This window comes from Ranitomeya variabilis, chromosome 4 (genome assembly GCF_051348905.1).
Source record: "Ranitomeya variabilis isolate aRanVar5 chromosome 4, aRanVar5.hap1, whole genome shotgun sequence".
Lineage (NCBI taxonomy): Eukaryota > Metazoa > Chordata > Amphibia > Anura > Dendrobatidae > Ranitomeya > Ranitomeya variabilis.
In genome coordinates, this window is record NC_135235.1 from 668,730,359 (window position 1) to 668,755,361 (window position 25,003).

Here is a 25,003-nt window from a genome sequence, read left to right on the forward strand (position 1 = left end):
TAAGCTAGCAGGGACTTAGCTTTTGCTGAAGTAGACAGGTCATCTGAAAGATCCAAGAGAACTGAACCAGTACAAGGACATTGGCAGCTGGCATCAAGTAACGATCTGAGTGGAGTTAAATAGAGCAGCCAGCCAAGACCTGAACGAGATCAGCTGGAGAAGGAATCTCAGAACCAGCAGCTCCACTCACAGCCACCAGAGGGAGTCCATGAACAGAACTCGCCGAAGTACCATTCATAACCACAGGAGGGAGCTCGAGAACAGAATTCACAACAGGAGGTGTTGCATTTGGTATCACTGCTCCCAGCTAAGAAGGCTTACACCGCTCCCTTAACCACAAGGTCCTCATTGAAAATTTAATTACAAGCTGTAAATGCTGGGCCAGACCCTGATACCTTATTCATGGCCCATGGCTGACTGCTGCTGTGCCATTTGCTAAGTTATACTGTGAGTCAATTGATGCCACTTTTCATGGTGTCTGTCCATAATTTTAGCTGTTTTGAAAGCTTTTTGTCACCCCTTAAGGTGTTGTGTATACGTTTGGTTTGGCCTCCCATTGAATCTAGAACTGAGAACTTTCATCAAACCGCTTGGTGAACTTGTTCGGCAAACATCTAAACGTTTGGCGAATAGAATGAAACCTTGGAAGGTTCCCTCATCTAATTATCGGTCCACAGGATTTGTTTCCAAAAATGCGTCAGGCTTTTTTAGTTGTTCTTTTGCATACTTCTGATGCTGAATTTTATGGTGAGGACACAGGAGAGGTTTTCTTTTCATGGCTCTTCCATGAAGGCCATATTTGTACAGGTGTCTCTGAACAGTAGAACAATGTACCACAACTCCAGGATCTGATAAATCTTTCTGAAGGTCTTTTGCAGCCAAGCGGGGGTCTGATGTTCCCCTCCAGCAATCCTACGAGCAAATCTCACTGAAATTTTGCTTGATCTTCCAGACCTTATCTTGACCTCCCCGTTCCTGTTAACAGCCATTTCTTAATTACATTTCAAAGTGAGGAAAGGACAACTTTAAAACACTTTGCTATCTTCTTATAGCATTCTACTGCTTTGTGGGCATCCACCATTTTCACTTTCAGAATGCTAACTAGCTTCTTAGAACAACCCATGGCTGCTGTTTGGGGGCAAAAGCTTAGAGGTTTTTATTAAGAAGAGAAATTTGCATAACTTTGCCTTTCCTAACGATGAAGGCTAATTAAGGTCTTAAACCTTGCTCAAAGTTATCTCCGCACATAAATCTCCAAGGGTGCTCACACTTTTGCATCGGCCCATTTTCCTTTTTGTAATTTTTAAAGTGTAAAACATGAAAAAAAAAAATCAATATATATATATATATACATATAATTTTTTTTGCCAAAAATACAAAGCAAATGTGTTATCTTTAACATGAGCCCTTATAGAGATAATTTCATCATCTACTTGCTTCATTGTTCATAATAACAGAAATTATTGCAATTACACGTTTTGTTAAACAGAGAAAAAAGGCAAATTGAACATCATTTCAGAGAAAACCCCCAAAATGGGAAGAATAAAATTGTTGGAACCTTTCAAAAACTGTGGGTATCAACTTTGTTTCAAGCATCTAATGCTCAGACAAACTCACCTGTGGCAAGTAACAGGTATGGGCAATATAAAAATCACACCTGAAACCAGATAGAAAGGGGAGAAGTTGGCTCAATCTTAACATTAAATCCTCAGAATGGAATATGATTATCCTGATAATCTGACCACATCTAATACAACACTGTACTCCAACGACAGGTATGTTTATATTTCTAATTCTGTATTTCTCATGAGATATCAGTGGAGACTCCATTCACATCTATAACCGAACCTCTTCCCTGATTCAATCCATATTCATGGGGATAAACCAGCTATACCTCCAGAGCAAGCATTCCGATCATAATCTTAAACTAGTTGACTGACTGCCAACGAGTTAAATTTGTGTTAGCTCTAAGCACTAACTCTCTATTTATTTAGACAGAGCAAAAGGGGAAGCATTTGTGCAAATTTTATGGAAGTGCCATATTTTTCAAAGTGTCAGTGCAGTTAAACATGGCAGCTGGACAGAGCAGAAGACAGGTAAGACATGCAGGACATTCAAACAAACTCCCTTCCAGGTCATCTGCATTGCAAAAAGATCTTTTCACAATCTTAAACTGCACAGATCCATTCAGTCAGGGTTCCTCAGTGTTCAGTCCTAGGCTCCCTCCTTTTCTCCATATACACTGCCTCTATTGGACAAACCATCAGTAGATTTGGTTTTGATTACCATCGCTATGCTGATGACACCCAATTATCCACGTCGTTGCCTGCATTACTACAAAATTCCTGTGATTGTCTTTCCGCTGTCTCTAACATCATGTCCTCCCTCTATCTGAAAGTGAATCTGTTCAAAACTGAACTCGTGTTTTCTCCCTTCACTAACCTACCTAAGCCCGATATTGTGTTGGCAGTGGATTAATCTCTGTACTGTTCAGCCATTTAACAGTGTATATACAGTACACGTGATCATAACCAGCCTGGCTTGTCTGAACAGTTGCCTGAATCCGATCATTTATGTGTTCCTGACAGCGGATTTCCAACACGGTTTCCTCAGCTCCATCCCCTCCAGGCTAGAAAGAGCCTTCGGTGACCATCCTAATGACCTGAGCAGAGAGCGAGGAGACGCAGGAGACACTCGCACTACTGCTGTGTAATGGATATTCCTGGGATCTCCTCTATGTCATACCCCTTAACCCCTTGGAGTTATAATGCGGTGCAAAATGAGTGAAGAAAATTCCAATTGAAGTGAAATGGAAAAAGCATATTGCAATTCTGCCATATTTCTCATTCATTGAGTAATAAAAATGCACTGGCAGCATGATTCCCCGGGTCATTTCCTGAAATTCAACCCAAAAAAACAATAAAAACCCTTGCCCAGCACCATTTATCAGATAGTGGACTACTGTCATTTTGCGTTACTGGTTGATCTTTCCCATAATGTCCTGCACCTATGACATCTAGCGAATTATCATACCTTGTACAGTAAGTGATGTGTGTCAAGGAGAACAGCTGTGGTGTCAAATTGAAACCATCATTATTACTGCTTTATCACAGATGACACCAATGAGATTACACAGATCCCGCCGCTGCCACCAGTTTGTCACAGATCACAGCCTATCTGCCACAAACAGCCCTGTGCTGCTCCCTATCTTCAGAACAATAACCAACCGACCAGTAGTGTAGCTACAGGGAGGGGGAAGAACGGGGCCTTCACTCCGGGCCCCATCACATGAAGGGTCCCACCGGGAGTCACTGCCACTTCAGTGATGAGGCAGAACACAGCACAATAGGAGAGCAGCAAAATGCCTGCTCCTGTCGGAGATTCTGCACGCTGGTAGCACAGTGGCCAGTTGCAGAGTCTTCCTCCTGCACTGTAAGGCTATGTGCACACGTTGCGGATTTGAGAAATCCGCAGTGCCAAAAGTACTGCGGCTTTTATCGCGGTTTTTTGTGCAGTTTCCACTGCAGTTTTAGGCACCTGCGGATTCCTATTATGGAGCAGGTGTAAAACGCTGTGGATTCCGCACAAAGAATTGACATGCTGCGGAAAAAAACCCGCTGCGTTTCCGTGCGTTTTTTTCTTCAGCATGTGCACTGCGGTTTTTGTTTTCCATAGGTTAACATTGTACTGTACACCGTATGGAAAACTGTGTGAACATAGCCTAAGCGCAGGCTTTACTGACCTGAGGAGCTTCTGCCAGATTGCAGCTTTGTGCACACTCTGATTGGCTCAGGCACACTGGATCCTAGTGCCCACCTTGCATTTCTCTCAGACACTTCCTGGTCCTGCCTCACTGCCTGAAAACATCAGTAAGTGGGGATAGAATGTATTAGATTGATTAAATGATGGCATGTCTGGTCACTGTGGGGTGAATGTGAGAGGATGGGGTATTGTGGGGACTGAAGTGGAGGAGGGGGGACAGGGCACTGGGGCTGAAGGTGGGAGGATGGGGTATTGTGGGTGCTGAAGTGGAGGAGAGGGGACCAGGCACTGGGGGGCTGAATATGAGGATGGGGGTATTGTGGGGAAGGGGGGCAGGGCAATGGGGACTGAATGTGAGAGGATGGGGGTATTGTGGGGGCTGAAGTGGAGGAGAGGGGACAGGGCACTGGGGGTGAATTATGAGAGGATGGGGTATTGGGGCTGAAGTGGGGGAGGGGGACAGGGCACTGGGGGGTGAATGTGAGATGGGGTATTGTGAGGGCTGAGGTGGGTGAGGGGTGACAGGACCCTGGGGGGCTGATTATTATACTGTTTTGTTAGAGTATATGCACTCTATTACATATAATAGTTGCTGTCTGGGGGACCTGAAGATGGGGAGGTTGGGAGCTTTTGATACTTACCAGCTCGGTTTTTTATGAGTATTGGTATAACAAGCCCCCATATAGTAAGCATGAGCTGCATCACATTTAAAGGGAATCTGTCATCCCTCTCTCAGATGTATATGACCCATTAATATGGGCATACAGGTAATAGAGCTGTTACACTAGTCCTACCTGTCTGCCTCACATTAATGGTCTTGATGCTGAGAAATGTTATATTCTGTGTTTATGTTGATTTTTTCCAGGCTCTGGGAGTGCGGTGCTGTAATAAATCCCTGCCTCCTCTCCTCATTATAATAAGATCCCCCTCCCATCAGCGTCAGTTATGGCCCCGGAATCCTGTGCCTGCGCCCTGCACTCCCTCAGAAATACATACCTCATCCTCCCTTCTGTGGGCACTGTATTCAGCGATCTTCTGCGCAGGTGACTTTTGCTCCAGTGACCTCCGGTGTGCGATAAAGTGCTCTCCCCACTTCCTCCCTGCATAGTCATTACCATGTACACATGGTTCCTAGCGATGACTGTGCAGGGAGGAAGTGGGGAGAGCACCTTATTGGCGCGCATCGGAGGTCACAGTGACACGCCTGCGCAGAAGATCCCTAAATGCTGCTCCCACAGAAGAGAGGAAGAGGCTCAAATTGTGGTGACTCGCAGGGCGCAGAATTTAGACACCATAACTGACATACATGGGAGGGGATAGTATTGTACTGAGGAGAGGAGGCAGGGATTTATTACAGCACCGCATGCCCCGGAGCCTGGAAGAAATCATTAGCATAAGGAAAGAATATAACATTTCTCATCAACATCATTAATATGAGCCATACAGGTAGAACCAGTGTAACATTTCTATTACCTGTAGGCAGGGCCGTATTTAGAGTTTATGCTGTGTGAGGCAGTGACCCTTTACAGCTATGCGGTGCTGTTTGGGCTCCCCAAAATGCGCAGAGGCGTATAAAGGCCATAGGTGTCCATGGCAGTCGCAGGTGTAGCTGTGATTGCAATGTGAGGCAGTGACTCGTGTCACAGGTAGGGGTCGCTGTGTGTTCTCCCCATGTTGTGCATGCAGATGGATGAAGTCCATAGGAGTGCATGGGAGTCATGAATTTCCAGTCCGGGTTTTCCATGTGGCTGAAGGCCACACGTTTGTGTTAAAAGCCCTGCAGTAAGGGGTAAGGGTGTTTCAGGTGTCAAGTGCAACCTTAGTGTCAGTCTGGTATGTGCTTGGAGTGCAGAGCAGAGGCCTGCAGAGTGCTGCCTGAGTGCATGGAGGCACAGGCCAGTGGAGCCAGCACCCAGGGCAGCTGAATAGCCTGGTACCCGCAGCGTATATAGCGATGCAAGTCGTCCATGGTACTGGTCTTCGATGTGAACAGTCCTATCCCAGGAGTCGGATGTGGACAGTCCTGTGCCCGGAGGTAGATGTCCTGTGCCCGAAAGAGGACTGGCATTGGTAACGATTGCAAACAGGTGGATATGGTGCCCTGTTGCTATCCAGAGGATATGCTTGGCTGTGTATGACTGTGTGAGTAGAGAGACTGTGATACAGTGATGCAGGACACCCACGGGAACTAGTCAGAGGAGGGCTGGCATGTGTAGTGTCTGCAACATATGAGGCTGTGTATGGAGACTGGAACACATGAGCCGTGCGCACGGTGAACAAGCCTGTAGAGACATGTTAACACCACCAAGAGACTTGAAAACACAAAAAAGCACAGTAAAACCAAAAACGTATCAACCAAATACCCTGTTTTTCCCCATCTTTTTACTAGCACTTGCTGTTCACTGTGATTTTTTTTGCAACAGAGTGTTTTTGGTCATACTGTGCTTTTTTGTGTTTTCAAGTCTCTTGGTGGTGTGAACATGTCTCTACAGGCTTGTTCACCGTGCGCACGGCTCATGTCTTCCTGTTTTACATAATTGTTTTCTTGTGTCCACAAGACTGGGGAGGCCTCCACCCCTCTTTTTTGAGCCGTGCACACAGGAGCTGTTCTATCCAGCGTGTCCACATTGGACATTTCCTCTCTGAACCCTGCTCATACAGTATTGTACAGATGACCAGGTTTTTAAATACATCAGATAGGGATTACATACATCAGTTAGGACTGCTCTGATACGGGTATACCTTGACGTTTGGTAGAGCGGATTAGTATACATTTTTTGCAAAAAACATAACCAAATACCCTGTTTTTCCCATCTTTTTACTAGCACTTGCTGTTCACTGTGATTTTTTTGCAACAGAGTGTTTTTGGTTTTACTTTGCTTTTTTGTGTTTTCATGTGTATGGAGACAGTAATATGGCGTGCGGTTGCCCCACGGACACTGGACAAGGAGAGGTCTGGAGTGTTTAGTGACTGCAATCTAAAAGTCATACGATATGTAGTGCTATGAACTGGTGTGAACTGAACACTGATAATATACACTGAAATGATATGCACTTGTGTGTGAATTGGACTTTAAAGGGAACCTGTCACCCCCAAAATCAAAATGAGATAAGCCCACCAGCATCAGGGGCTTATCTACAGCATTCTGGAATGCTGTAGATAAGCCCCCGATGTATCCTAAAAGATGAGAAAAAGAGGTTAGATTATACTCACCAAGGGGCGGTCCCTGTTTGTTTCGGGTCCGATGGGCGTCGCGGTCTGGGGCCTCCCATCTTCTTACGATGACGTCCTCGTCACGCTGCGGCTCTGGTGCAGGTGTACTTTGTCTGCTCTGTTGAGGGTAGAGCAAATAACTCAGTGTGCAGGTGCCAGGAAAGGTCAGAGAGGCTCAGCACCTGCGCACTGCAGTACTTTGCTCTGCCCTCAACAGGGCAAAGTACGCTTGCGCCGGAGCCGCAGCGTGAAGACAAGAAGAGGACGTCATCTGATGAAGATAGGAGGCACCAGACCGGACCGCGATGCCCATCGGACCGGGAACGGGACTGCCCCTGGGTGACGGATCACTTAAGGCAATACTGCGTTCGGCCTCATTCATTCCCTATGAGACTTGCGGACATGTGCGGCACTTGCGGTTTTTCCGCAAGCCTTGTAGCCCTTTTTTTCCTAAAAATTAGTGGTGATTCAAATTAATGCACTACACTGACAAGATATTTGAGAATTTGTATTTTGGACCTTTTAAGAAATCTTATTACAAACCACACATTTTTCATGAGAGATCTGCATGTTCTGCTCCCTTGACAAGTGACACGTACAAAAACGGGTGTCCAGGAGAGAACCAGTGTAATGATACCAGTCCAAAGAAAAAAATACTATTTGATATTGCCTGGCATACTGAACCAGTCCACCCTAACAACTGGATACTGCCTGGCATGCTGTACCAGTTCACCCTAACAACTGGGTACTGCCTGGCATACTGTACCAGTCCACTATAACCATCGGAAACTGTCTGGCATACGGTACCAGTCCACTATAACCATTGGATACTGCCTGGCATACGGTACCAGTCCACTATAACCATTGGATACTGCCTAGCATACTGTACCAGTCCATAAGAACCATTGGATACTGCCTGGCATACTGTACTCTGTCATGGTTCTGGACAGGGTTCCTTCCCTGTCCTCTCAGGGTTAATTTTGTATGGCCTCCTTTTGGTTTAGGGAGGGCTATATTTACCCGCCTTCATCTGGGGATCCTTGTCAGTGATACATCTGTTCTGGCTGTATGTCTGACCCCTGGTGTGCTTGCATACTTTGTAGTCCATTTGCCTTCTCGTGTATGATCCGTGTTCTCGTTCTGTGCATTGCTTTGTGATTCCGTGCTTACTGTCTGCTTCTGGCTCTGACTTTCGGCTTGGTACTCTTACTAATCTCCAGCCTGCCACGTTTGTACTGCATCGCTATCTCCGGCTACCTGACCTTTTGCTATGTCCTGACCACGCTCAGCGTCTCACTCTTTAGTACTTCATCGACCTCCTGGCTTGACTTCGGCATGTTCAGACTACTCTCTGGTTTCGCCGGTCACCGCCGCTACTCGGCGTCTGGCTCCACCTCCGGCCCCTCCCCCGGTATCCACGTATTTCAGGTCCTGCGGTCCGGCAGGTAAGCTCACTGCAGAGGTCCCCTCTCACCCCCTGTCCTTCTGTATCTCATGTACAGACTACTGCTGTAAGTCTGCAGCAGGGTTCTTGATAAGTACCTGTCCATAAGAAGCCTTGGATACTGCCTGGCATACAGTACCAGTCCATAGGAACCATTGGATACTGCCTAGCATACAGTACCAGTCCATAAGAACCCTTGGATACTGCCTGGCATACAGTACCAGTCCATAGGAACCATTGGATACTGCCTAGCATACAGTACCAGTCCATAGGAACCATTGGATACTGCCTAGCATACAGTACCAGTCCATAGGAACCATTGGATACTACCTAGCATACAGTACCAGTCCATAAGAACCCTTGGATACTGCCTGGCATACAGTACCAGTCCATAGGAACCATTGGATACTACCTGGCATACAGTACCAGTCCACTATAACTATTGGATACTGCCTAGCATACAGTACCAGTCCATAAGAACCCTTGGATACTGCCTGGCATACAGTACCAGTCCATAGGAACCATTGGATACTGCCTAGCATACAGTACCAGTCCATAGGAACCATTGGATACTGCCTAGCATACAGTACCAGTCCATAGGAACCATTGGATACTACCTAGCATACAGTACCAGTCCATAAGAACCCTTGGATACTGCCTGGCATACAGTACCAGTCCATAGGAACCATTGGATACTACCTGGCATACAGTACCAGTCCACTATAACTATTGGATACTGCCTAGCATACAGTACCAGTCCATAAGAACCCTTGGATACTGCCTGGCATTCTGTACCAGTCCATAAGAACCATTGAATACTGCCTAGCATACAGTACCAGTCCATAGGAACCATTGGATACTGCCTAGCATACAGTACCAGTCCATAAGAACCCTTGGATACTACCTGGCATACAGTACCAGTCCACTATAACTATTGGATACTGCCTAGCATACAGTACCAGTCCATAAGAACCCTTGGATACTACATGGCATACAGTACCAGTCCACTATAACTATTGGATACTGCCTAGCATACAGTACCAGTCCATAAGAACCATTGGATACTGCCTAGCATACAGTACCAGTCCATAAAAACCATTGGATACTGCCTAGCATACAGTACCAGTCCATAAGAACCATTGGATACTGCCTAGCATACAGTACCAGTCCATAAGAACCATAGGATACTGCCTAGCATACAGTACCAGTCCATAAGAACCATAGGATACTGCCTGGCATACAGTACCGGTCCATAAGAACCATTCGATACTACCTGGCATACAGTACCAGTCCATAAGAACCATTGGATACTACCTGGCATACAGTACCAGTCCATAAGAACCATTGGATATTTCCTAGCATACAGTACCAGTCCATAAGAACCATTGGATACTACCTGGCATACAGTACCAGTCCATAAGAACCATTGGATACTACCTGGCATACAGTACCAGTCCATAAGAACCATTGGACACTACCTGGTTTACAGTACCAGTCCACTATAACTATTGGATACTGCCTAGCATACAGTACCAGTCCATAAGAACCATTGGATACTACCTGGCATACAGTACCAGTCCATAAGAACCATTGGATACTACCTGGCATACAGTACCAGTCCATAAGAACCATTGGACACTACCTGGTTTACAGTACCAGTCCACTATAACTATTGGATACTGCCTAGCATACAGTACCAGTCCATAAGAACCATTGGATACTGCCTGGCATATTGTACCAGTCCATAAGAACCAATAAACACTAGTAGTCCATTGTAACCAAGGTACAAGTCAGTATATACCTCTGTACTGAACCAGTCCACTGCAAACACTACCCAGTACCTGGCAGTGCACCCTACCAGCTGGGACAGATGGGAAGTTGCACATCCGCCAGTGTTCATATGCCACAGCTGGACTGGTAGCCTGCCCCGTGCACATGTTGTCCTCAGCCTGGCTGCCAGCTTCCACCACAGGACCAGGTATAGCTGCCAGTTCCCAGTTCAAGTCTTCTTCTCTGGAGAAGGTATTTGCACATACTGTGGCATGTAAATGTTTGGTCATCCATTGTCAAAATTACTGCTATTGCGAACAGTTAAGCAGGTTAAAGATGAAATGAGCTTTAAAGGCCTATATTTAAAGATGACACATTTCCTTAGAATTTTATGTAAAAAAAAATTATATATATATTTTCATCTTTTAAATTTTATAAAATACAGAAATGAAATTGGGCCATTGCAAAAGTTTGGGCACCCTGTATGGTTAGTACCTAGTAGCACCCCCTTTTGAAAGTATCACAGCTTCTGAAAGCTTGTTGTAGCCAAGAGTCTTTCAATTTTTGTTTGAGGGATTTTCATCCATTCTTGCTTGGAAAACTCTTCCAGTTCTGTGAGGTTCCTAGGTTGCCCTGCATTCACTGCTTTGAGGTCTTGCCAAGCCCGGATTGATAATCTGCCCCACTGGGCATCTTCCCGCTGGGCCGCGATACCAGTCATACTGGGCCGCAGATCGGTGGCGACGCTGATCTGGCCACCGTCCACTGGCCCTTTTATCCGCTACCTGCCCTTTAAATTATTTTAGTGAAGTGCCAGCCTTGTGTGCGCACGCTATCTAGTTCATGTGTGCGCGTGGCTGCCAACCTTGTCAGCGCAGGCAAGCAGGAGATCGCGCGCAGCTGCGCGCACACAGGACCAAGATAAAAATTTGATAAGGCCACCGCAGCTTGCATAGGCTCCTCTAGCTGTCTGACGATGGCATGCCGGTACCAGCATCAGAGAAGCCTGCTCTCACTGCTGATGCTGGAGTGGACCCATCCCATCTCTTCATCCTCACCCATCTCGGACTTGGGTGAGTCCCAAGATGGAAACTTATTTTTATCTATATACAGCAGTTGCACCTATATAATGTATATAGACTACTGTATATACAACATAAAAGTGATACTGCTGTATATAATCACTGTATCATCTGTAACATGTATGTACAGCAGTCTATATACACTATACAGGTGACTCTGCCACTGATGTGTATATACATTATATAAGTGATACTCGTGTGTGTGTATCTATCTATATAATTGTCTAAGGTCCACTTCTGTCTGTATGTCGCGGAAATCCTGCGTCGCTGATTGGTTGCGACCGGCTTGGCACGACCAACCAGCGACAGGCACAGTTAGGCCGCGAGTTGACCCCCTACTCCCATCCCGTCAGTGCCCCATCCATACTCCCCTCCAGTCAGTGCCCACATAGGGTTTTAGCAGTCCGTTAACGCTGCCATTAACCCTGTAAGTGTGACCAACTTTTTACTATTGATGCTGCCTATGCATCATCAATAGTAAAAAGATATAATGTTAAAAATAATTTAAAAAATCATTATATTCTCACCCTCCGCTGTCCGTGGCAGCCTTTCCCACTCCTCGCGATGCTCCGGTCCCAAGAATGCATTGCGGCAATGACCTCAGGGTTGTAGAGTCTGTCTCATGCTACCACGAGTGTGAGAGCACAACCAACATTCAAAAGTGACCAAAACATCAGCCAGAAAGCATTGGTACTGGGGCGTGGCCTGGCTTCTGAGGATGCAGGTCGCATAGAGCGGGAGCTCCGTTCCCAGGACCCATAAAGCGGCACACAGCAGCGCACAGATGGCACCTTCCTCTCCCAAACTTCCCGCTCGTACCCCTGATCGTCCGGTGAGTGCATGGGGAAAATTAAAGCCGCAGCAGGGGACCCTTCCAGGCGCATTGTGGATTTCTTTGCAGCAACCCCGCAGCAGACTCAGAAATCCAAGATGGCGCCGCTATCCCCAAGATCCTCCAGAGCTGCGCGCCGGGGCTCCCAGTCCTCTGCCTCCAGCTCAGCTGTGGCTGATCCCTCAGAGGCCCCGGTTACAGCCTCGCTACTCAGAGACATGCTGAGAGACCTCCGCACCTCCATACAGGAAGATATGCGTTCCATGATGGCAGATCTCAGGGGGGAGGTGGAGGAATTGGGAGGCCGCACGGATCACCTTGAAAATAAAATGGCCGAACTCGTATCCTCTCACAATGACCTATTGGAGGCTCATGATAACCTGCAGCTGCTTGTTACCAAAACCCATGCTAAAACCCTGGATCTGGAGGACAGGTCCAGGAGAAACAATGTGAAACTCAGAGGCATTGTTGAAACAATTGGGGCTGATGATCTCAAAGCCTTCCTAAAAGACCTCGTCATCTCTGTCCTCCCTCTTTATACCAAAGAAGACATTGTGATAGACCGTATTCACCGTATCCCTAAACCCTTGGGTCTTGATCCTGCAGTCCCCAGAGATGTACTAGCTCGTATTCATTTTTTTACTATGAAAGAGGAATTTATGCAAGCTATGAGACTAAAACCATCGCTGCCTGAACGTTTTACCGCCATTGCTGTTTTTCCTGACTTGTCTCCCGGGACTCTTGCCCTCCGCAGAGCATATGCTCCTTATACCTCAATCCTGAGGGAAAAGGGTATTTTATACCGCTGGGGTTTCCCACCAAACTCTGCATCCGCAAAGACGGCTCGATCACCACGTGCCTTTCCCCGTCGCAAGCAGCCAAGACCCTGACCCAGTGGGGTTTTGACCCTCCTGCCCCTGCTCCTGCCTCTTCCTCCTTCAAGCCTGGAGGTCTTAACCCCCGGAGGCGCCGCATCATCCCAGACTGGAAGGTTGCCTGAAGTGTCCCTATCCTCCATTTCCTGGCTGGAAGAATTTGTTTTCTTTCTTTCCCGCAAAGTTATAATTTTTCTTTTTTTATTTTGTTGGCTGATTTTTTGCTGAGAGTGGTTCCCGGCGGGAATTCCCTCAGCTTATTGCCCCTTAAGGTACCGTCACATTAAGCGACGCTGCAGCGATAGCGACAACGATGCCGATCGCTGCAGCGTCGCTGTTTGATCGCTGGAGAGCTGTCACACAGACCGCTCTCCAGCGACCAACGATGCCGAGGTCCCCGGGTAACCAGGGTAAACATCGGGTTGCTAAGCGCAGGGCCGCGCTTAGTAACCCGATGTTTACCCTGGTTACCAGCGTAAAAGTAAAAAAAACAAACAGTACATGCTCACCTGCGGGTCCCCCAGCATCTGCTTCCTGACACTGACTGAGCTCCGGCCCTAACAGCACAGCGGTGACGTCACCGCTGTGCTTTCACTTTCACTTTAGGGCCGGATCTCAGTCAGAGCAGGAAGCAGACGCTGGGGGACGCGCAGGTGAGTATGTACTGTTTGTTTTTTTTACTTTTACGCTGGTAACCAGGGTAAACATCGGGTTACTAAGCGCGGCCCTGCGCTTAGTAACCCGATGTTTACCCTGGTTACCAGTGTAAAACATCGCTGGTATCGTTGCTTTTGGTGTCAAACACAACGATACACGGCGATCGGACGACCAAATAAAGTTCTGGACTTTATTCAGCGACCAGCGACATCACAGCAGGATCCTGATCGCTGCTGCCTGTCACACTAAACGATATCGCTAGCCAGGACGCTGCAACGTCACGGATCGCTAGCGATATCGTTTAGTGTGACGGTACCTTTAGGTGAACTGTTTTCTATTTTCACCTTGGAATCAGGATATCCCTGAGTGTCCATTTGTTTAAATGTTTGGTTGTTTGTTTCTCCTCCCCCTCCTCTTCTCCCTTCTTCCCCTCTCTTTCCCTCCCTTCCCCCCCATTGCAGTCTGATTTTGCTGGACACCCCACGACATATCAATACCTGTGTTATGTGTATAGGTTGCATATTTATTTCTGCAAATTCTGTAACATCTTACAATGAGTGTTTCTTTATATTCTATCAATGTTAACGGTCTCAACTCCCCTGGTAAGAGATCTATAGTCTGGCGTCAGCTCGCTAAATCCAATCATGATATCATTTGTCTGCAAGAGACTCATTTATTACATAGTTACATAGTTATTAAGGTTGAAGGAAGACTGTAAGTCCATCTAGTTCAACCCATAGCCTAACCTAACATGCCCTAACATGTTGATCCAGAGGAAGGCAAAAAAAAACCCATGTGGCAAAGAGTAACTCCACCATGGGGAAAAAAATTCCTTCCCGACTCCACATACGGCAATCAGACTAGTTCCCTGGATCAACGCCTAATCAAGGAATCTAGTGTATATACCCTGTAACATTATACTTTTCCAGAAAGGTATCCAGTCCCCTCTTAAATTTAATTAATGAATCACTCATTACAACATCATACGGCAGAGAGTTCCATAGTCTCACTGCTCTTACAGTAAAGAATCCGCGTCTGTTATTATGCTTAAACCTTCTTTCCTCCAGACGTAGAGGATGCCCCCTTGTCCCGGTCTCAGGTCTATGATTAAAAAGATCATCAGAAAGGTCTTTGTACTGTCCCCTCATATATTTATACATTAACATAAGATCACCCCTTAGCCTTCGTTTTTCCAAACTAAATAGCCCCAAGTGTAATAACCTATCTTAGTATTGCAGACCCCCCAGTCCTCTAATAACCTTGGTCGCTCTTCTCTGCACCCGCTCCAGTTCAGCTATGTCTTTCTTATACACCGGAGACCAGAACTGTGCACAGTATTCGAAGTGTGGTCGAACTAGTGACTTGTATAGAGGTAAAATTATGTTCTCCTCATGAGCATCTATGCCTCTTTTAATACATCCCATTATTTTATTTGCCTTTGTAGCAGCTGCCTGACACTGGCCACTGAATATGAGTTTGTCATCCACCCATACACCCAGGTCTTTTTCATTGACGGTTTTGCCCAGAGTTTTAGAATTAAGCACATAGTTATACATCTTATTACTTCTACCCAAGTGCATGACCTTACATTTATCCCCATTAAAGCTCATTTGCCATTTATCAGCCCAAGCTTCTAGTTTACATAAATCATCCTGTAATATAAAATTGTCCTCCCCTGTATTGATTACCCTGCAGAGTTTAGTGTCATCTGCAAATATTGAAATTCTACTCTGAATGCCCCCTACAAGGTCATGAATAAATATGTTAAAAAGAAGAGGGCCCAATACTGACCCCTGTGGTACCCCACTGCTAACCGCGACCCAGTCCGAGTGTGCTCCATTAATAACCACCCTTTGTTTCCTATCCCTGAGCCAGCTCTCAACCCACTTACACATATTTTCCCCTATCCCCATTACTCTCATTTTATGTAACAACCTTTTGTGTGGCACCGTATCAAAAGCTTTGGAAAAGTCCATATACACTACGTCCACTGGGTTCCCTTGGTCCAGTCCGGAACTTACCTCTTCATAGAAGCTGATCAAATTAGTCTGACATGAATGGTCCCTAGTAAACCCGTGCTGATACTGGGTCATAAGGTTATTCCTCTTCAGATACTCCAGTATAGTATCCCTTAGAATGCCCTCCAGGATTTTACCCACAGTAGAGGTTAAGCTTACTGACCTATAATTACCGAGTTCAGTTTTTGCCCCTTTTTTGAATATTGGCACCACATTTGCTATACGCCAGTCCTGTGGTACAGACCCTGTTATTATGGAGTCTTTAAAGAAATAATGGTCTATCAATGACTGTACTTAGTTCCTGCAGTACTCGGGGGTGTATCCCATCCGGGCCCGGAGATTTGTCAATTTTAGTTATTTTTAGACGCCGCTGTACTTCCTGCTGGGTTAAGCAGGTGACATTTAATGGGGAATTTTTATCACTAGTCATTTTGTCTGCTATGGGATTTTCTTTTGTAAATACTGATGAAAAAAAGTCATTTAGCATATTGGCTTTTTCCTCATCCTCATCCACCATTTCACCCAGACTATTTTTAAGGGGGCCAACACTGTCATTTTTTAGTTTCTTACTATTTATATAGTTAAAGAATATTTTGGGATTATTTTTACTCTCTCTGACAATGAGTCTCTCTGTCTCAATCTTTGCTGCCTTGATTTGCTTTTTACAGAATTTATTTAATTTTCTGTATTTATTTAATGCCTCCTCACTACCTACTTCCTTTAATTCTCTAAATGCTTTCTTTTTGTCCCTTATTGCGCCCCTTACAGCTCTATTTAGCCATATTGGTTTCCTCCTATTTCTAGTATGTTTATTCCCATACGGTATATACTGTGCACAGGTCCTATCCAGGATGCTAATAAACGTCTCCCATTTTCTTTGTGTATTTTTGTGTCTCAGGATATCGTCCCAGTTAATTGCACCAAGATCCTCTCTCATCCGTTGGAAATTTGCCCTCATGAAGTTTAGTGTCCTTGTCACCCCCCTACTACCCATCTTATTAAAGGTTACATGAAAACTTATTATTTTGTGATCACTATTCCCCAAGTGACCCCCAACCCTTATATTTGATATGCGGTCTGGCCTGTTGGTTAATATTAGGTCTAGCAGTGCCCCCCTCCTTGTTGGGTCCTGAACGGTTGTGAAAGGTAATTGTCTCTCATAGTTGTCAAAAACTGATAGCCTTTGCTGGAACTGCAGGTTTTTGTTCCCCAATCTATTTCAGGGTAGTTGAAGTCCCCCATAATAATGACTTCTCCTTGAGTCGCAGCTTCATCTATTTGCTTTACGAGGATATTCTCCATTGCTTCCATTAGTTTTGGAGATTTATAACAAACCCCTATCAGTAATTTATTATTTTTTTCCCCCTCCCCTTATCTCCACCCACAGGGACTCTACATTTTCATTAAATTCACCTATATTATCACGCAGGATGGGTTTTAAGGAAGATTTTACATATAGACACACCCCTCCCCCTCGTTTATCTGTACGGTCATTTCTGAACAGGCTATAGCCCTGCAAGTTAACAGCCCAGTCATGGCTCTCATCCAGCCACGTCTCAGATATCCCCACCATGTCATAATTATGCTCCAACATTAGTTCTAATTCATCCACTTTGTTGGCTAGGCTTCTGGCATTAGTATACATGCACTTGATGTTACTCTCTGTACCTCTATTCTTTCTTAAATTACTAACTGTTCTAACCCCACCCCCCATGCCATCGCCACCCCCAACTTCCTTATTTGTGCCCAGGTCTCTATCTGCACTATCTTCCCCTCCTATAAAATGAATACCCTCCCCCCCAATCCCTAGTTTAAACACTCCTCCAACCTTCTAACCATTTTCTCCCCCAGCACAGCTGCACCTTCCCCATTGAGGTGCAGCCCGTCCCTAGCGTAGAGCCTGTAGCCAACTGAGAAGTCGGCCCAGTTCTGCAGGAACCCAAACCCCTCCTTCCTACACCAATTCTTGAGCCACTTATTAACCTCCCTAATCTCCCGTTGCCTCTCTGGCGTGGCACGTGGTACAGGCAGTATTTCGGAAAATACCACGTTGGAGGTCCTTGCTTTCAGATTGCAGCCTAATTCCCTGAAATCATCTTTAAGGACCTTCCACCTACCTCTAACTTTGTCATTTGTGCCAATGTGCACCATGACCGCTGGGTCCTCACCAGCCCCTCCCAGTAATCTGTCCACCCGATCAGCGATGTGTCGGACTCGAGCGCCAGGTAGGCAGCACACCGTTCGACGATCCCTGTCTTTGTGACAGATTGCCCTATCTGTTCCCCTAATAATTGAGTCCCCCACTACCAGCACCTGTCTGGCCTGCCCTGCTCTCCTATTTCCCTCCTTACTGGAGCAGTCACTCCTCCGGCTTTCAGAGGACATGCCTGGCTGCAGCAGTGCTACCCCTGTACTGGCACCCCCCTCATCTGCCAACTTAGCAAACTTATTGGGGTGTGCCAGATCAGGACTAGCCTCCCTGGCACTCTTCCCTCTACCCCGCCTTCTATCTGTCACCCAGCTAACTGCCACACTGTCCTGCAGCTCCATCCTACCATCCCCCTCCTCATCTATCCCATTGAGCGTCTGCTCTGTGAGCAGGAGACTCCTCTCCATATTGTCTATGGATCTCAGTGTTGCCAGCTGCACATTTAGATCCAGTATCTGGGTTTCCAAATGCACAATGTGCTCACATCTCGCACAGCAGTATGCACCCTCGACCAGCTGGTCAAGGACTGCATACATGTGGCAAGATGTGCACTGGATGGCATTAACAATTGTGGAGCACATTTCCTAATGGGGATTGCACCACACAGAAACGTTAATTAAAAATAAATACAAAGTATTAATAAAAAAAAAAAAAAAAAAAAAAACAGAAGCAATTCCTCCCTTGAAAACTCCCTGATTCCAAAGTCACTGAATCACAAGTCACACACTTACCGCCGTTCACACTTACGCTCAGGTCACACTCAGCTCGTTCACACTCGCTGTGCTGAAGATTTATAGATTTTTTTTTTCTATCTCCCCTCAACAGCAATCCACCTTGCTGTTCAGATGCACTTCCAAAAACGGGATAATATAAGGATGTATTCGAATTTATATCCCCATCAATTTTTTGCGAATGGGAAGGCTAAAAAAGCTGGGGTGGCAATTTTTTTTAGCAAAGCTAACTCTTTTCAACTAATTAACTCTATTGCCGACCCGGCGGGCAGATACATCATAATTTTATGTTTGCTCAACAATACCCCCTATACCATTACCTCTGTGTATGGCCCAAACATTGGTCAGGTCAAATTTTTAAGCAATCTATTTCAAATTTTGGGTGACTGTCACCATGGCTATAAGTTAGTGGCCGGAGACTTTAATATCCCGGTTTCTAAGAACCTAGATTGCTCTTCGGCTGCTGTGACTAGGGGTGATGCAGCTCAGCTAATCAACTCCAACAATCTTCATGATATTTGGAGATATCTCCACTGTAATGAGAGAGACTACACATTTTGGTCCCCCCGCCACAGTTCTTACAGTAGAATTGACTATATTTTAGTGGATGACGTCGCCCTCCCTCACTGCACATCTGCAAATATAGGTAACATCACATGGTCCGATCATGCACCTGTGTCAGTCTCCCTAAAAGACCCTCTTGCAATCAGACCTCCCTCACACTGGTGCCTTAACGACCACCTTCTTTCTGAACAAGCGAATTCTACTCTAATTGAAACTCCTTACAGGAATTTTTTGCCTTTAATGACTCAGCGGATGTACGTGAGGACTCCCTCTGGTTCGCCCACAAGGCAGTAGCTCGGGGTCTCTTCATTAAGATGGCTGCGACAGCTAAACGCAAGTACAATCTAAATCTTCAATCTGCCTTGGTTGAGGTGTCTCGGCTGGAGTCTCTCCACAAGTCCAACCCTTCTCAATTATTCATATGTATTTATATATACGTTGTGCATCATGAATATTGCCTAAAAAATGTTTCTCTCCCCTTTTTTTGTATGTATACTCTTCAGTTCTCACAACTATTTCTGATGAAGGTCTGATTGTATAAGACCGAAAACGTTTAAATATTGAGCTGGATGCACCGAATAAAAATCTATTTCTTAAACTTGCAAAAAAAACTCTCCAGAGTGCCAAGTATTTTCTACTTATGTTTGACGGGTTGGATACCTAACTTGGGCACCTCCAAGAAGCCCTGAGTGCCGTGGTTTATATCTCTACATGTTGTATCCTTACACGAGCACCGTGGACAATGTCTGAAACCTTCTCCTTCAACGCAGCAGAAGCGGCGGAGATTCTTTCTAAAGTAACCGCACCAAGCGACTTCCTCCAAATCCCAACTAAAGAAATCAAGAACCGTGACTTGGAACGTGAGTCCAGAAGAGCGGTTAATCTAGAACTACACATTGTTACGATAGCTGAGTACCTTCGGGTCCAGAGGATCCCACGAGGCCTACGGGTCCCTCTACAACCAACCTTCTTTAGGGAGGACAAAGAGTACTGTGAAAAGTTTGAACATATCCTGAACAAATGCTCAGCAGACCTCATGACCTTAACTCTCTCTTACCTACAACAAAACCTGGATACGGTGAATACCCAAATAAACGCCATCGAAACCCAATTAACCAGTACCATGCCCCGGGAGGAGTTCCAGGAGCTCAAAACGAAGAACCAGGAACAACTACGGCTACACAGATTGGAAGTAGAAAAAAGGAAAAGATCAAAGTTTTTACGAGATACCGAGGACTATCTACAGAACCGTGTCTATCAGTGGCGGGACTCTCGGCATTTCACCAGACGGCACAGCTCGATAAGCTCTTCTGGTTCCACCGACAGCAGGCCCGGGGCTTCAAACTCTGCTTCTTTTTTAGGGAACAATCGCGGCCGCCAAAGAGGAAGACGAGGCGGGGGGGCCAATGCAACCGGGGAACCCAGAAACCAGGTGGCGACACGCTCACAGGTAAGGACCTTCCCCTGGTAGTGAACATCTCGTCCAAAAGCTTGGACATGCACCAACTGGCCATCCTCCAGAAGGGTTTATCCTTCTGCCCCATGTATAAATTTAATTCTTTCGAACTCAGCATGGACCTGCAACGGTTCTATCGGAACCTCCGCTTGCGTGTCCACTTCTCAGCCCAACCTCCAGTGTTGAATCCCGTCAGACAGGACAAACCCAGCCTGGAACTCCACAACCTGGGGCTTCGGAACCATAGCCTCTACATGCCACCACGGTCCAATCCTCCAGTGGAAACTTTTGTTTCCCTGGTTGAGAGAGACATTCACACCCTCATTCGACAAATGGACCAAGGGAATTTCCGGTTCCAGACTAATCTCTCAGCTTCAGAAAAACTTTCACTGGAGCAACTTTCGTCTGATAAATCGTTAATTATTAAACCGGCAGACAAGGGTGGGGCGACGGTAGTGATGGACAGGACTGACTACCTGGACGAGGTATTTAGACAGCTGGGGGATACTAGGGTTTATAAAATACTACCACATAATCCAGTGAGCCAACTAGTACGGAAAATTGCACCCATTGTTGAGTTCCATTTCCAAGCAGGCACAATTGACAGTAAGATGAGGGATTTTCTCATCAAAAAGGACCCCATCACCCCCTTATTTTATGTGCTTCCGAAGATACATAAAAGACTAACCAAACCTCCTGGCCAGCCCATTGTCTCCCTTACAGACTCGGTCTTATCACCACTATCTATGGTATTAGAAAAAATTCTCACACCACTCGTAAAAACCACCCGATCTTTTCTTTTGGACACCAATGAGTTCATTCTAGTCATCAAGTCTCTGGGTCCCATATCTCCCTCTTCCTTCCTCATCATGTGGGATGTCAATAGCCTGTACACGTCCATCATTCATGACAAAGGTCTAGCGGCTGCTGACAGATTACTGATTGAAAATAGGATTGACATCAAAATCCGACATTTCTGTGCCGATCTCCTGGGGTTGGTTCTCAAGGAGAACTACTTCATGTTTCAGGACGTTTTCTATGCCCAGCTACAAGGCACAGCAATGGGCGCGAATGTAGCGCCCCCTTACGCTATAGCGTATATGGCGGCCTTTGAGAGCGATTTCGTGTTCAATCACCCCCTGTTCACAACCCACTGCAAGATCTGGCGTAGGTACATCGACGATATTTTCTGTATCTGGGATGGGCCCCTTGAGTCACTAATTACATTTGATCACCATATCAACAATATTTGGCCCGAGCTTGGCTTTTCCATGCAATACGATATGTCCAGGATCAACTTCCTGGATACTGTGATCTATAAAGGCAGGGGGGGTCACTTATCTATCGATTTGTATACTAAACCAACGGACCGCAATGGCCTTTTACATTTCACCAGCTGCCATCCACCCTCCATCAAAAATTCCATTCCCAAATCCCAATTTCATAGAGTTGATAGAATTGTCTCTGATGACAGTGTCAAACAAATCAGACTCCTTGAGATGGAACAGAAGTTCACGGATAGGGGATACCCTCGGGGGATCCTGACGGAGGCCAAACGAAACATATCCGTGAGCAAGCCCAAAGATAACCGCAAGAGAATCCCCTTCGTTTCCACATTCCATCCATTCTCGGGCCTGATACAGTCCACCATTAGGAGGCATTGGGGTATTCTAACCAGAAGTTACCCCCACATTCCAGAGTTTAAATCTCCGTTTATGTCTTGTTTTAAGCGAGCCAGGAATCTCAAGGACAGACTAGTCAGCGCAGACATTGGCTCAAGTACCACTGTCCCGAAACAGACCTTTCTACAGACCCAGAGATGAGGCACATTCCCGTGCTTAAATTGCTTGCAGTGTAGCAACGTCCAGAAGGGCTCTTCAGTCTCCCACCCCCAGACGGGCAAAGCCATTCCCATAAAAGGTTTTTTCACTTGTGAGTCCACACACGTAATCTATGTCATCAAGTGCCCGTGCGGTCTGGCATACGTAGGGGAGACCACACAGATGGTACGAGATAGAGTGGCCCAACATAAGTCCACAATTCGATGCAACAAAACACACCTTCCCCTTCCAAACCATTTTTCTGAAAGAAACCATAATATCTCCCAACTCCGGTTCCAGGTCCTTGAACAGATTGACATCCCTAGGAGAGGTCAAAACCGTACCAATATGCTTCTCAGGAGGGAAGCATACTGGATTCATACATTACAGACTCTAGAGCCCAGAGGGCTAAACAGGGACTACGACGTCTCAGCTTTTCTGTAACATTGTCTAGACGTGTAAATAGTAACAGAGGTGACATGAGTACGCTATTGTAGCCTGATTGTCATATAGTGTCATTTTTTAACTGTATTGTTTTATCTTTAATTCATTCATTTCTCTCTTCACAGAATCGTTAATTGCACTCTCTGCACCATGCACTTTACCGGGTATAGTATGCACCTCCTTTGTGCCATTTATCATATAGAGTGTTAACTTATTCTCTATTATGTTGGTGTGACCATCTCACAGGAACCTGTGTCTAGGGATCGTCTCGCTGCTACTAGGTGCGTTGCCTAGGGATCTTCCCTTACATCACCCCCATATACATTCTCAGATTAGCAGCTCCCATGCCCCTTCCTTTATTGCGCAGGCGCTAGCTTTTCCCAGCATTAGTCCTGATCGTTCCTTCAGCCTGGCTTCTACGCAGGCGCAGCCCCCCCCCGGTCACATGGCCCTATGACGCGCTGGGTCAGCTGACATGCGGCGGTGAGCACTTAAACCCGGAAGTGCCATCCCCCTTCAGCAGCCCTGGAGCGCGTCTATCCTCGTGGCACGGCGCACGCAACACTGGCGGTCTAAGGTATAGCAGCGGTTTTGCTTGGCACTACGATCTCCTCTACCAACCCAACCCCCCTCCCCCGTTTTGTGATGTAACTTACTACTATTGTTCTGTTGTTTCTACAGCGCTTTTGTCCCTGCCAGTCTCTCGCCCTCCTCAGCGCTGTTCTCACTTATTGCCACCAGCAGCAAGGTATTGCATTGTATAATATGGCGTTTTTTCTAGAGTGGACTTATGAGCTGTAGTTTTCATGTACATCCCTGCTGTATCTCTTTAGACGCCCTGCGCTCCTGCTTCCCTGCTGTCTTCTGACCGTTGTGTGTATATCCACACACACACATACTGCGGTCTCCAGGTATCTGTACTTTAGTCCCCAGGAACCTTAACTTAATTGATCCATATAACTGCATTTCTTTGACACAGCTGCATGTCTTACAACTAGCGATTAGGGACCTGGGTCTTGAGTGGTCACACCGTAGACTTCATTGCCATTATGACATAACTTATGGGACTCCTTGGCCCACCACCTAGCATCACGCCAAGTATCTCATGTGTTCATGTTTCTGTTTCTCTTTATTTTAGGCAGCTCACAGTGCACTGTACCCGCACGTCCCCGTTATTCTGGGGCCACTCTATAACCTGTATCCTTGTGGAGCAATATATCCATCAGCTAATACCCCAGTCTTGCATGGTAATAGACTGTATATACTCACCTCACTGTGTATATATTTTTCCTTATCACGTTTTCAAGCTCTAGCATCTTCAGTATAGGACCTACGTCTCACATTACTCCGGGCCGGATTCGCTCAGACCGCCACAGTTGCTGCTTGTCACTTACCATGTTTTTTGAACAGTATGACATGTTAAAACGTAATGAACTGTATTTATACATGTATTTATATATACGTTGTGCATCATGAATATTGCCTAAAAAATGTTTCTCTCCCCTTTTTTTGTATGTATACTCTTCAGTTCTCACAACTATTTCTGATGAAGGTCTGATTGTATAAGACCGAAAACGTTTAAATATTGAGCTGGATGCACCGAATAAAAATCTATTTCTTAAACTTGCAAAAAAACTCTCCAGAGTGCCAAGTATTTTCTACTTATGTTTGACGGGTTGGATACCTAACTTGGGCACCTCCAAGAAGCCCTGAGTGCCGTGGTTTATATCCCTTCTCAATTATTCACCAGTCTTTCTAATGCACGATTACACCTCCGCCAGCTTCTCCTCCATAGAGCAGAAAATTCGCTCAGGAAATCGAAAGCCAAATTCTACTCCATGGGTGACAGAGCAGGCGCTTTATTAGCTAAACGCGTCAAAAAAAAAAAAAGAAGCCCACTCCAAAATTCCTTATCTTCTGAAATCGGATGGCTCTCGGATTTATAATCCAATTCATATCGCTGATGAATTTGCCTCCTATTACTCTTCATTATATAACCTAGACTCTGATGTCAATACTCCTCAACCTTCTCGAGACTCAATTAATGCCTTTTTGGGTAAAGCGAACCTCCCTACAGTCAGTTCGGACCAGTTGTCTTTCCTTAATGCGCCGATAGAGGCAGCAG

General features: G+C 45.9%; 1 long non-coding RNA gene across 2 annotated transcripts; it reads left to right on the top strand.

The window, feature by feature from the left end:
* The first annotated feature begins 23,348 nt into the window (after nucleotides 1–23,348).
* LOC143769288 (uncharacterized) lies at nucleotides 23,349–24,591 on the top strand. Of its 2 annotated transcripts, XR_013214325.1 has the most exons (4): nucleotides 23,349–23,455; nucleotides 23,560–23,626; nucleotides 24,017–24,075; nucleotides 24,186–24,591. It is a non-coding gene; the product is annotated as an uncharacterized LOC143769288 (long non-coding RNA). The 2 variants fall into 2 exon arrangements; XR_013214326.1 differs by lacking the exons at nucleotides 23,349–23,455; nucleotides 23,560–23,626 and adding an exon at nucleotides 23,710–23,789.
* The last annotated feature ends 412 nt before the right edge of the window (nucleotides 24,592–25,003 follow it).